Genomic DNA, 14,886 nt, shown 5'->3' on the forward strand with positions numbered 1-14,886 from the left:
GGCCTCCGCACAAGGCGGAAAAATGAGGAAGAAGACGAGGAAAGCAAAAGACCAACTCGGACCCCCCTCTCCTCGCCCCTCAGCGGACTGCAGCAGCTCAGAGAAGCGGCTCCCGACACAGGCTCGTGGAGGCGGGACTCGAACTCGCTGCCCTCGTGCCTCACCCCCGGCAGTGCCCACCTCGCATTGGCACCGCTCCTCAGCCAGGCGGCGGCTTTTCAACCACCACAACCTACCCCTCCCGCGGCTCCCCGCCCCCTTGGCCGCCCTCGCCCAATGGCTGAGCCGGGACAGCCGCTCCCAGTGGCGCAATGCCGCGTCCATCAACATTCCTAAGCCTCCCTCCCCTCCGCCCCCCCCACTTTCTCCGCACCACCCGCCTTCCCAGCCAGGCTTGGTTGCGCGGGCGCTGGTTTCCCAGCGTTGGGATGACGTCAGACATTCTGGTGTCCATATAAGGAGACGATTAAAGCTGGGGTGCCGGGATAGTGGTTGGGGCGGGGGCTCAGGAAGCGGCGGGATCCCTGCGCCCCGCCCCTCCCACGCCCGCCGGCGACAGAAGTTTGGTCCGCTGAGGCAAGCACGGCCTGGCGGGAGGCGCGTGTCGGGCTATGGCTGGGAAGTGGAGGGGGAGAAGAGAAAGCGGCGCCCCTCGCCCGCCCCGTCCCCAGCAGCCGTTTCGGGAAGTCTCCCGCGGGGACCGCTTCTCACGCCGGTTGGCGTCACCCGTCCCGCCGCGCACGAGCTCACCCTCTCCCCACAGCCGTCGCCGCAGAGCGCCCGCAGCCGGCCGGCCCGGCCCGCCCCGCCCCGGGCGCGGTCCCAACCGCTTCCGCCCCCCCTGAGGAGAAGTGGCGGGAGGCGGCAGAGGTCGGCGCGCGGGGGCCGTTTCCCGCCCGCGCTCCGCCTGAGGGGAGAGGGGGGAGGGGTGCCCCCGCTCCCCGCCGGCCACTCCTCTGACACCCAGGGGACGCGGCGGGACGGCGGCCGCCGCCTCGGCCCCGCGGCGCTCCGTCGGGAGAGCTGTGAGGCGGCCCGCTGGCGGGGGTCAGCGCCGGGCGGCGGCGGGGCGCTGAGGCAGCGGCAGCCCTGCTGGGAACGCCAAGTAGGGGGAGAGTGAATCTGGGCTTACGGTGTTTACCGTTATAACCTCTGGTGGTAACAGCGGGAGCTCGTTTAAATACATTTAGGTGAGCGACGTGGTTTATGGGGGAAGGAATACAAACCGTAGCCGGAGAGTAACGTCAACTCCCGCTTTCCCGTGGCGGCAGCGGCCCGCTCCCGCCGCCCGGCAGCCCCGCCGCTCAGGGCAGCGCGGCCCTGAGGTCTCGGGCGCCGCGGCCAGCCTCGGCACCGCCGGGGGTGTGGGCTGATACGGGGCGCGGCACTGCCCGGGCGGCGCCTCTCGTGACCCTGGGAGCACTCAGGGCAATGGAATAAGGCGTGTGAGGAAGGGGTGGCAGGGCTGCGGTCTGCACTTCTTCCTTTCCTTGATAACGTGAGCACAGAAATAGATTTGGAAAATTACTACTGGCTTTTAGGTCTTTTTGTCCTGGGGCCGCTATTTTAAGCTGTAAATCAATGTCCCTGTCAGACCAGCTTTCACCCCTAAGTGTTTCAGAGCAGACGGTGCGCAGGGTTTGAACACAGCGGGTCACACCTGCAAACACAGGGACGGATAGAAAGAGCAGTTAAATCAGTGAGGCTGGTGGTGTGCGCAAGGACCTGTCTTCATAACTTCCAGTACCGGAGGTGCCGTTGTTGGAGCTACAGGGATAGTTCTGAGTGGTAGGCCTAAAGTGCTAAGAAAAACAGATTTTGTGGAGGGTTAGAAATCTTGGCAACACCTCTAGCGCTGAATTTCCTTTTTTGTTGTTCTCTTTTAGTGTGCTGGGAGTTGTGTTTACGGGTGTGTGTGTGTTTATTGAATCTGCAATGGTGGAAGTCTGACCATTAATTTCCGTGTTGTACAACCCAGTTTTGTTTGGAAAGGAGTATACCTGTAGGCTTAATAACATAATCAAATTATGTTATTTCCATTCAAAGCATATTTAAAATATCAGCCTCTCAGAAGTAATGACTGTATTAAGTCACTTAAACTATGCACCGTAAGAGTACTTTATGTTGCTAGCTATTGGCTATGTAGCATTGTACTTATTTCTAGTATATGCATTCCCAGTAGTGCCTCTTTAGCATACTATGGATCATTAATAATGAGCACACATAAAAATCCTTCTGGATGGTAATGTGCAGCAGCTGGGAATTACAAAAAGCAATTAGTCCATGTTATGAACTAATAATCTGCTAAATTCTGTTTTGTGGAAGTATGCAAACCTAATAAACCAAGTATTTAGTCATTTGTGGGGCTTGCACATAAGCTAAGTTCTCTGATTAAAAATAGTTGCTTTAAGTCTGGAATCTTGTATACTGAGTTATGGCTGAAATATGCATGTGCAGGCATATGTTTTAGAGCAAAAAATGTTATCTGATCATTATAAAAGGCTGTCTTGGCTCTAATAGGTATAGTTACCACAGGCAAAATAAAATATAGAACAGATGCACGTTTTTGGTAGCCTTCTGAAACTTTACTCATCTACAGGGCCAAAATATATGTGTGTGTGTGTATTTGTATTTGGGGTTATGTTGGTATTAAGAATTTGTTTCACTATTTGGGTTATATTTGTGTAATTTCGCCCATGCAAAAATCAGTTTTTATTTTCTGTACTATGTGACTGTACTGCAGGCCCATCACTGAAATTCTCTGCCTGCTATTGCTGTGCCTACCTAATTTTTGAAGCCACATTCCGCAAAATTCCATGCAATTAACAGCTATACATATAGCACTGCTTTTTGTGGTGGTGGTGGTTTTTTTTGTAAGTACCATCTTTACAATGTTTTCTCTTTCTTTTGCAGTATTCAGATCTGTCGCACTGATGTCGTATGAATAACAGCTTTGCAGCAGGTACTTTTTTTTTTAAATCGGTTTCTTTTGCCCTTTGCACTGTTCAGTCTGCAATTATACTATTATATTAATTGTGCTGCTACTGTGAGTTTGCTTCTCCAGTTTATAGAGTTTCATTAACTCTGCATGTCGTAACAGATGGTTAGAAAGTAATGATAGATTTCATCACAATATTTTCCATTTATTGAGCCCAAGGTGGAAATGTATGAATTCTTTTGTCCTCTTCCAATATGGTATTACACATGCAACAACAGATTCTCCAATGTTGGGGAAAAAAGAGATGCTGAACTTCCTTTCCTTTCCACACACTCAAAATTTTAGTATTGTTAAGAAGTGGTACCTATTATTAGCACTACAGTGGTGACTAGCATCTCAAGTAAGTTGAAGTGGCTAGAATGAAAGGATTAGCTTTTAAGACACTTTTTCCGTGTCTTTTTCTATTTCATAAGAACTCCGGTGAGTCCAGTTAAACCCAGTTCTGCAAAGAACTTCATGTCACACAGTGCTGCTTGGTTCCTTGCTGCCTTTCTATAGGTGTGTCATGTTGTTAAAACATAGTGGATCTTAGATCTGCAGAGATCTACCAATTCACTATCTCCTTCAAGGAGTTTCCTGATAGATGTTCTACACACCTATGTAGCATCTACTGGGAAACCAAGAGTGCAAATTTTGTTTATTTTTTCATCTTCATCGTTGCTGTGCCAACTGCTCTGTACTACACTGCGTTCTTAAGTGGCTTGTCATGAAGTAGCACAACAATTGTAACAACACGATTCAAGGAACGTTTTTAAGAACATAAAACATGTAGAAGAGCATATTACATATAGATGTGTTGTATATGAGTGCCTATCCTAGAAGTTGCTAACTAGGAATGAGGCTCAAAAAAACAGATTTGCCTGCTTTTCTTCTGAAAAAATCCAGATGAGAATATATTATCATGTATATGTAAACCATGTATGATAGTGTACATGTAGTTAAAATTACACAGTAAATGCAAACAAAAAAATCTTTCTACTCTTGTGGCAACGTTACTATGAACCTATGATAGACTTTGATTTTTCAAAAGGCAATAGGTAGTTTTCAGGAGCTTGATTCTGTGATTGGATAGATGAGTACCACTAAAAGGAAAAAATAATTGAAGATCAAAAACTGTTCCTATATATCCCACCAAGTATCACATTTACTATGTCAATGTTCTTTTAAATAAAATTTTTAAGCAATGAGAGATATATACATGTGTTCCGAGTGTATGCATTCTGGCTCAGAGCTTGTCAATATAAATGACTATCTGACAAACAATCCAAGTGCTTTATTCACAGTATGTGACCATTTTAATAATCTGAACAGAGACATTAATTTTACCAATGTTAATTTTGGTTAATGTTTATGGTCATGTCTACACATGGACACAGGGAAATTGAGGAGAATAAACTGAAGATATTAAATGTGTTTAAGTTAAGGATATTAAACCTCATGTGGATATTGTCCTTCAGCTTTAAATGGCCTTTGCTACACTGTGATTCTTTTCCAAGAACATGCTTTTTGGGAGCAGTAGGACTTGTGATCAGGCAGTTTACAGAGCTGTTGGATCTGCCAGCTGAGATGTGGTAACTGACTACTTGTGTGCTCTTTGTGTATTTCCTTAAAAACAGGAAGGTTGGTTTAAATCACTCTTGTTGATCAGTTTAAGCTTCCCTGTTTTACTTTGCACTGAAATGGGCAGATACCTCAGCTGAGTTACATACAGTAACTTCTCAAATTTTTTTTATCTCCCTTGCAAGAACACATCTTGATACTCAGTCAATTCTTGATTAAGTATTTTTGCATGTAATTATGTTCAATTCGATTTCAAGGACCCCTGCATCCAAATCACTCTATCAGATGACCTGTGTAATACCTGCATTGTTCTGGCTACACGTTTATCAGCGTTTGTTTCAGCTCTGCAGGCTTTTTTCCCCCTTGTATTATTAGGTGCTTCTATGAAAAACTCCTTTCCTAGCAGTTCCTCATATTGGATTTGATTTACCAAAGTATTAAAGCCTGTGTGTATCAGTAAGTGTAAGATTAGTCTGAAATTGTAAGTGTTTTGCTGGTTTGGAGTCTCATAAATTATTTATATCCCTACTGCAGAATGAACAGGCTCAGGGGTTTCTGGCAATTTTGTGTACATTCCAATTCACCACAAAGCCAAAGCCTTTGGAATGGCCAAGTCTTCTGGAAATGCCATTGGCTAAACTAAATAATACTCTATTTAGTAATAATGAACTCTTTGAATATATGCATGTATGTAATTGCTTTTTTTACTGGATAGTCTTGAAGATCTTTAACTCTTTCATAGATTCTTTATGGCTTAAATAATGATCTTATTTAGCATGCATACTAAAGATTTGTGACTTTTTATTAGTAGATATAGGTGTTTACTGCTGTCAGCAAGTACTAAATGGCCTAATTATGCAATACCTAAAAAAGAAAATGCTAGATAGCACCACATTTCTGTATATATGTATAAAATCCTCCCATATACAGTGGAAATATAAATCCACAAAATAAGTCACATCGACATACTTTTGAGTTTCTTATCTGTGCCATATTCATTAATTCATCTTGATTAAAACTCTTCTAGTGTCCCAGACCTCAGAGGAGCTTCAAGTAATTACAACAAAGAATGAAAATTAACCTAATACAAAAATACTTCCTTCTTCCTGCCCTGAGATCCTGAACCTACAGTTACTTTCACATAATTGGACTTTGTACTTGCAGAAAATTCAGTAGGACTCATTGTAAGATTGCTCTGTGAATGTTCTCTGTTCCTCATGAAAATGCAGTGGTGTCACAGAAAGGACAGCGTGTATTCAACACTGTGCCACTCATAGGTTTAAAGATCATTAGGACTATAGTGAGAATTTTATCCTGTTGCAAAATGAAGAACCCAGAATTACGTTCATCCATGCAACACTTCTATGACTGTAAAAACTGTCCTCAAGACATGTTATGTCCATAAGATTTGCTTCAGAATCTTTTTGAAGTGTACTGAAAACATGATCATCTTTCTTTTAGTCTCCTTTACAGCTAGATTCATAGCTGTCAAGAATTAAATTGTGACTCTCTTGCACGTGGAGAGGATCCCTGTGTTTTGCCTTACTTTCCTGTAGGGTCAAGTGTCAGTGCGCTGTATTTTTGCTCCATTACACAGGTGGGATGACCCATGTGAGTATTCAGAGATACAAATGAGAGGTTCATAAACCCTATCCCAAAGGAGCTTGGCTATAAAGTATTAGTTCTGTTAAAATATTTAAAAATCATTCCTATTTAGGAATATGTTATGTTCCATATGATATCATGCTTTAGTCCACTGATGAAAAATAACACTTGATTAATAAAAATGCTAACATTTTTTGAAACTAGCAGATGTTTGGGTTCTGCTGTCTTGGAGCTGCTGGAAGATGAGAAGCAAAAATTAAGGGCCACTATGTTTGCTGCAGATGCTCTAAAATTTCAAGGGTGAAATGAAATTCCTGTTTCGGTTTTGGGCTCTGTGTACAGAAAATTGCCCCTGATGCCAGGCAACAATATTTTCCATGAGAGCGTGTCATTCTTTACTGTTGTACACTGTGTCAGCATTGCCAGTTAAATGTGGTACATGGTGGTAAAGCGTGTGCAAACTGCTGCCAAATGAAGGTCGACAGCCTCGGCAATGTCACGCTGTGCAAAGCATGCTGCGCTCGTGAAACATTTCCTCCTGAGACAAACCTTCTGTGTTCATTACAGTTTCCCTCGCGAAGCAGTTAGCCAGGCCTATACTCACATTTTTCACTCGTACTGTATTTGATTTACATCAGCTGAAGGAAATGGTAATGTGCAGCAGTGACTCTGGAATTTAAACAGAGACCCACAAGGGAACTCCGCACTGCAAGCCAGCTTCCAAATATGGGAGAAGAGAAGCAGCCGTAGCAGCCTGGGAAGCCGTCCTCAGCGCAGCAAGGGACAAACTAGTTGGGAGTACATAAGCTTCTTGGAATTTGTTCAGAAAGGTAACTGCTGCAGTGCTTTAGTCAGAATAAAGGAATTAAATACAAATACTGTGATAGCAGAAGGAAGCATTGTTGAATGTTAACTGTCGACGGCCTGAACAACAGAAGTGCAGCTATTTTTTTCCATTCCATCTTTCAGTATGTAACAGTGCACTCACCCCAAATCCAAGTCTGTATCCATACTCTGCCAATGCCAATCTGCTAGGCTTGAAGATTTATCAGGAAGACCCATAAGAAGAATGCTTGTGAGAAGATTAGTGGGGCTTACTACCTGGTCTGGTTGAAATTGACAGAACAGACTCTCTGAACAGAACTAAATGCACCAATACTTAGACGCCACACTCTGCAAATCCTTAGTCGAAGGCTTAATAAAAGCCTTTAATATACATCAAGGGAAGACCTTTAAAAAGAGCCCCAAGAAAGTAGAGGATCAACAGATTCTAATGACTAGCTGGTAGATTCACTTGTATTTAGCTGTTGCGGATTTTCGAGGCTTCTGACTTCCATAAGTAGCCGTAGCTGTGCGTCAGCCAGGCACATAGAGAAGCAGTGGCCGACAGGCCAAAGGAGTACAGGGCCAAACCAGCAAGGGCTGCAAAGTGGTTCACATTCCTAGCGAGTCACTGTTTACAGAAACTTTGTAAGTGGTACCCTTATTGGCTGCTTGATGGACAAGGTTTAGGACCTTTTCATAGGATGAGGATAAATCTGGCTTTTGGAAACAATGAAAATGAATTGAAATGCCATTAGAAAAGCCCTCTTATGGAGATGGGCTTTTTATGACCGAAAATAATTTGTAGGCTGCTTTCCCTTACTCATTGTGAAAGAGCTGTGAATTTTCTAGAAAAATAGCTCAGGCTAGAATGACTGTGGAAGAGAGAGGGTGCTGCTTGTCCTAGGAAACTTTGTTAAGATGAAGATTGAGGTAGAAGATTCTATTTTTCTTTTTAAACTGCCTAAAAAAAGTATTGTGTGTTCTCTTAGCAAAAGAGATTTGATTGCACTGTGTTTCAAACTGCTGTCTGAACAACAATTGATTTTGAGTTTCTTTATGGTGGTATATATGAGAGTAATTATTTATATGCCATTAAACAAAAGCATCAATGTTTCTCTCTGTGGGTTCTAAGCAACTTCTTGTGTGCCTTCATGCGTTTCCTCTACCACTACCGCCAAAATAAAGATACCATGTGCAGGTTGTACTGGGAAGGGCTCCTAAATTTCAAGTCACAAGTCTCTCAAATTAGGATTGTAATGTTAAAATTGAGTCATAATGATTCAGCTAATGTGTCATCAGTGAAAGATTTAGTAGGAGTGCTACTAAATTATACCATTAGCTTTCAGAGCTGTCTGAAATAGGAAATGTTGCAACTTTGATAAAGTTTTTTCTAAGTGCAGGAATTTTGTACTTTATTCTGTAAGACAACATTGCTTTGGCTGCTGTTTGAAGTAGGTATTTTACCCCTCAAAAGGCTTAAACCCTAATGCTTGATTTGGTTCTGCTTTTCACCTGCCATCCCTGTACATGATCATGGAGTCCAAAAAACAGTTTGCAAAGATGTAAAAGATTCTTCCTAGCAGTACATGCTTAAACTGCTCAGTCTTTAGTTGGAGATTAAAAACATATATGTGCTATCCATAGCTGTAAATGACAAGGGGTTCTGAATGTTAAGTGCTTATAACTTCAGTAGATATATTTTCACTACATCGTCATAAAAAGATGTTACTGATTGCAAAAGTTTATATGGAACAAAGTTCAGAAGTCCAAAAATCTTGAAAAGCTATTTGAACAAATTCAGTAGATAATCCCATCAGGGTCTATTAAACACGGAGACACTATTTCTGGCTCAAGAAGATCCTCAGCTTTAGATTTTTCAGCTGGACATGTGTACTTTGGGAAGTTATTTTATTCTTGCCCCACTTTTGTATTCTTTCATAGTCCTCTACTGTTGACCACTGTCAGAACCGCACTAGTGTGCTAGATGACACACGTGGTCTGACTCTGCGTCTTTATGCTGTTCCTGTAAAATGATTCTGCTCTAACACCTCAAATCAAAAAAGAAGGACCAAAATTGCTGTCAGGGTAATGAAAAACTTCAGGGTGACCATATGCGATGCAAAAGTAACTTATCTGCTGTTGCTGTTACTTCCTCTTTTCTGTGTGACTGAGCTTTTCTTCTGCTAGAGGTGGCTCATCTGTTACAACGAAGATACATATTGTATAAACACAGCACTGCTCCTATTTAAAAATTAGCGATAATGTGAGGGGAAAACAGAATGCGTGCTGCATCATTTCCTGACCCTATGGACAACCGCGGACACAGTGATCCAAGAGGCACAGCTGTGGGTCAGGTCATGGGGTAGGCTTGCATCTACTCATGTGGCAGAGACTGCCTGCTGGATAAACCTCTAACTGCCACACATGCTTTTAGCGCTCAAAACATGAGTTGTAAGAAAAAAATTGTACATATATTAAAGATACCTTTTTGGGTACTCCCATGCACCTTATTTACATGCTTATCACACTCTCTGTGAGATATAATCTTTGCATCTCCTTCATGTAAGCTGGGAGTAAACTTGTGGCATCTCTCTTCCAAAAAAGAAACCTGGAAACAACCTCCTATGGCTTCATGTAAACATATTTTCTTTCCAATTTCTAACCGTCTCTAACTAACATAGCCTAAAAATTCCATGTGTCTTTAATTAGGTTTGCATTTCTCTTGGAGACTGGGAGAGAGGGCAGAGAGTACATAATGCGGTAGAAACCCAGGGAAAATTAGATCTGAAAATGAGGTAAGGAAAACAGACTCTGAACAAAGGACTGACATAGGGAGAAAATTTCTTTTGGGAAAAATCATATAAGCATTCTACAGACAGGATTGCTTTAAGTATCTGAGAGCTTTCATGAAAGGAGGAGAAGATTTTATTTTGTCCATGAAATGACAGCGAGCATAGACCTCCTTTTAGCAAAGGAAACATGCCTTCTATATTTTAATTTCAAAGTAACAGTAAAGGAGAGGAAGAATATGTGTTTAAACTGAAGCAAAACATTTTAGGAAATCCCCCCACATCTGGGTAGGTACAGTTCATGCAAGAACAGCACAAGCCCCTTGGGAGGTCAGCTTCCTTCAGCTCCCATAGGAAACCAGTACTTCTGTAGCTTTCAGGAAGAGTTAAAAATAATATCTCTAAGTGTATTTCCAAATGTGACTATCAGTAGGGAAGGCCCTACGCTGCGCTTGCTCTTGTGAGTAAAGCTCTGTACAAGCAATGTGTCCCGGAGAGCTGGTTGTGGTACTTGATGGCTATGCAGTGTATCGCCTCGGTACAGCTGCTTTCCAAATCTTGCATCTCAGAGGATCCTGGAGATAACGCAGTAACCTTCAGTACTGGACACCGGAGTCTGATTGTCCTTTTAGCTGTCTAATTGTAAAATAAGGGATCAATGCCAGTTTAAGATCTGAAGTACAAAGAGAATCATGGTTCACAGGTTTGCATGGCTCAAACCCTAAGAGCAAGTACCTTTCAGGTGCTTACAGAAAGGGCCCCCAGAGCTCCTGGCTCTAACGGTCTGGGGACCCCTCTGATTGCATGTCAAATGTCCAATGCCAGGATATAAATGTGAATTGCCACAAGTTACGGTAGGAAGTAAATGCCAGGGCAGGAGCAGATGGCATTACATGAGGACTTTCTTACATGGAATGCGAGAGAGAGATTATTGTGTCCAGGATGCTGATCAGCTAGGGAACACAACAGATAACATGGTCTTTGGATTTGTGTATTTGTATTTGTAGATAGGCTTTACTTAAGAAAATTTTTGTTCCATTCCACTCTAGCAAACAAGTGTAATTTTTCTTCTAAAAAAAAAAAAAGTTAGTGCAAAAGGAGCACAAGTATTTTTTTAAGAAATAATAATATCACAGATGACCTATGGCACAGTGCAAAAACACAAAGAAGTTATGCTGATTAAAGTAGTGAGAGAATTGGTGAGCTTGTACCAACCCTTTATAGTTGGTGCAAGCAGATAAGCTGAGAGATGCTGTATGAGTGGGAGGCCATGGCCTTTGCATTGAAATCCTGCAGGTCGTACTGAATCGTGCAATGGTCTACACCGCTGTAGAGGGAAGGAGGAAGTGTAAACACTCCCCTCCTGGCTGCTGCCATTCTGCTCTCTCCGTCACCCACGAAGTGGGAAGGAGTAGAGTAGCAACCCAGGCCTGACCTTAGCTTGTGTCTCTAAGAGAATATTAGGAAAAGAGCAAAGAAAACTTTAAAAAACCCAACAAAAAAACAACCCACCACCAAAAAAAAACCCAAAATCAAACAAACAAACAAAAAAAACCTAAAAAAAAAACACCCAAGCCAAAACCTAATCCACAAACAACACAATATGCTGAGTCTGCATAGCTTAGATTCTGCTCAGGGTCTCTCCAGTCCAGGATTGGAATTGCAGGAGCTGCAAAAAGGCAAGAACTTGGGAGGCCCAGTAGAACAAGAGGGAGTGTGGACATGCAGGGAGCAGAGAAAGAACTCCCTAGTAAATGTAGGTCCAGAAGAACAACAGGTGCCAGAGGCCAAGGGTTGAGGTGTCTTGTCACAGAAGAGCTATGTAAAGAATCTTGCCCAGCACCTGTCCACAGTGTCCCAGGCTTGGTTGTTCTGTGATAACATCTGAAGTTGCCAATATATATTTAAAGAAGAGAAAAGAAAAGAATAACGAAAAGAGAAAAGAGAAGAGGAAAGGAAAAAAGAGGAGAGAGAAGAGGAGAGAAGATGATGACAACAATGATAATGATGGTGACATTCATTTGTCAAGAGTCATTTAGGAAAGATTCAACTCTGGGACAAGCTGAGACCAAAAAAAGGAGTCCTAAGGAAAAAAGTAGCCATTATGATAAAATATTTGGGCTTTTTACTGAGAACAAAGTAACTTAAAAGTACATGCAAACGTAAATTGAATTATATTCTAAATGGTGTTAATTGGCTGCAATCAGCTTTGAGCCTGCAATGAAATGTGTTAAATGCTTTTAAGTTACAGTGTACTTTCTGTCCATTTGAATGGCTGGACACTGCAGGAGCACTCCAGGGAATTAACCATGCAGCTGAGAGTACTGCAGAATGGAGAGCTGTGCTTCTTCCCTCCAGATCCAGTATGTGGCTCTCCCACCCCACCCAGAATCAAAGGAGTTTTGTTTCTTTCTACTGTACTTGTTTCCCCTTCTGCTCTCTGTAGGCTGAATTTCAAGCTGGGCAATACGTGGGAAACAAAGGTAGCACTGCCCCCCTGGCCGGAAAAATTAAAGAGATGGTGGTTGACACCTTAGAAATGTATTTTCTTGCAGTTGCCACAGTCAGAAGATAGCCTTTACAGTGAGAAGAGGTAATTTGGCACTACTGCTAATGCTACTGCAAATGTTTCCATATGCATGGAATGCTCCAGAGCTTTGTGAAAATCTCCAGGCTGCTTCTCTTCTCTCTTATTTTATTGCCAGCTAGCACCCAACAGCCACACTGAGACTTCTTAGTATTCCAGAAGCAGACAAAGATACTTATATTTGATATAAGAAATAGAAAATACTTCCTATTTATATTTTCCTAGGAGCACAAATACTTACATGTACTTTTCATAGGAAGGTAGCAGTTGTCATACAGATCAGACCACTAACCTGTCAAGTCCAATCAGATTGTGGCCAGTCACGACACTTTCAGAGGAAGGTGTAAGAAACCCTACCTAGGAATTCCCACCCAAGGTAGAAAACTGTTTTTTTTTTACCCCTGTAATGTGGCATTGAATTTCTCCTGTTATTTGTCTTGTAACCTTAAAGGCTGAGCAAGCTTACTTCTGCCATGAGATAGTACATGCTGGGTCAGAATTTAGATGCATGCATTCCAATACATATGAAAATCCCACTAGGGTAGTCTTTTTTACAGGCAAAGTAGCTGGACTTACAAAACTACTGAGCTTGCAAAACTCCCATTGTAGTCTATAAGAAATACAGGTACAACACATAATGATTTGACGTTATCAACAGTGAATAGTCCTATCTTTTTGCTACCAAAATTTACTATTATTAAGTAATTGAAAGTATAGTTTAGCAGTAATAGTAATATCAATTTATCTGCTGGTAGATTGATCTCCCTGTTTGTGGATATTCTGTTTTCTCTGCAAGTAATGATGTTACTTGTATCTGTCAATGCTCTTCGCAAGTTCATTCAGCACTACGTATTTTTCAAAGGATTGGTTAGATATTAGCTAATATGTAGTACTCTCTTCTGAGGTTGGCATGGAATAAGTCCTTATTTTAGAAGAGAAGGAACAGAGGCTATTTAAAAATAAACATTTTTTCATTCTTTAATAGTGCCAGGAAATTGCTAAGTCATATTTTTAGACTTAGTCTGTGGACGGCTCTTTTTGAGTCATTTGAGAGCACTGTTTCTATGTGCTTTTATTTTATGTGATTTGACATGAACACAGTAATTACACAATTGCGTGTTGATTGCTTTACTGTTAACGCACTCAGATGTGTTAAGAGGTGGTCTCAGAGTTAGCTTCCCAGTTTAATGCTATTAGGGATTTTAGCCAGTCACCTTGGGTACAACGCTGAATTAGCACCTGAGTACACTGTTGATTCTCTTCTGCTGATTCTGGATATTCTAAACTAATTCCTTTAAATTCTCTAGCTCCAACAATATACACAGCTGAGAATCCATTCTCTTGAATTCTTAACTTTAGGTGTTACATTCCAGATAGAGATGATGGGATACTACTTATGTCTTGACAGTCTCTTTTCCTCCGTACTCCCATTCTTGAAATGTTTAGCATAGTTATAATTTCCTTACATGGGGATGATTTATCTACTCTATGTAAATTATACTACTGTAAACTTCTGCATGTCTCTCATATGTTTATAGGAATGTTTGAACATGTGGGAGAATACTTAATATTAGCTACTGGTTGTATATACACCCAAAAAAAAAAAAACCAAGCGGAGCTTATACCTCAATCTTTCATCATTTCTACATAAGCTATGATTTGGCCCAGATTTCTTAAGTACTCAGACCAACTTTGCAAAATTTCATCTAAATCCTAAGCAGGCGTGGAAATATCTTTATTGAAATCCTTGTCTCACTGATTTAAGTAGCTGAACTCACTTTAACAGAGCAAGGAATTTACCCCTGACCTTCAAAGAACTTATGACCTGGAAAAAAATCCACACTTTTTTCCCATTTGAGCATTACCAAAGCTTTTAATTTTGAAGAAACTTGAGAATTAATGCAACAGAATTGTATGTTTCGGTATGTGCATATTATTCCCAAACACATTCAGTCCGGGCTTAAACTCTTGACAGTCCAGAGGCGCTCCTGGATATTGCAAAGGAAGCTGTGAAGCGGCGCAGGAGCTGCCCTTGGACTATGTACATTAACACTCTGAACATTACTTAGTCTGTTTAAAACTAAATCCAACTTCTTGAAGCAAATAACTTGTTTCTGCTATACAAGTTCCAGATATGAGCTCAGCTATAGATGTGGTCAACAGTGTATGGTAAAACACAATGCACAGTCTCTGCTAGCTCACCCTTTTTGCAATATAGTGATTAGCAAACTGCACAGAGGTGTGCGTGAGGTACCTTTGCGAAGAGTCACAAAGAAATAAGTAATGTATGGGAGGCTTTATAACTATGATGGAAGCTGGGGAATATCCATTCAGTCATGAATGTGGTTGACAAGTTTTAACATCTTCCAGAGTCTCCAGAGCTTTCAGGCATGCTGGGAGATGACAAGCAGTTCATATGGGCCTCTGAGACAAAATGTATATAGTCTATGACATTCCAACATGCTTTTTCGTAACAGTAGTCTATTACCATTGCAAAACTGATATTAGCATTCTCCTGAGAG

Source organism: Phaethon aethereus (assembly GCF_964289735.1).
Source record: "Phaethon aethereus genome assembly, chromosome: 7".
In the NCBI taxonomy this organism is placed as follows: domain Eukaryota; kingdom Metazoa; phylum Chordata; class Aves; order Phaethontiformes; family Phaethontidae; genus Phaethon; species Phaethon aethereus.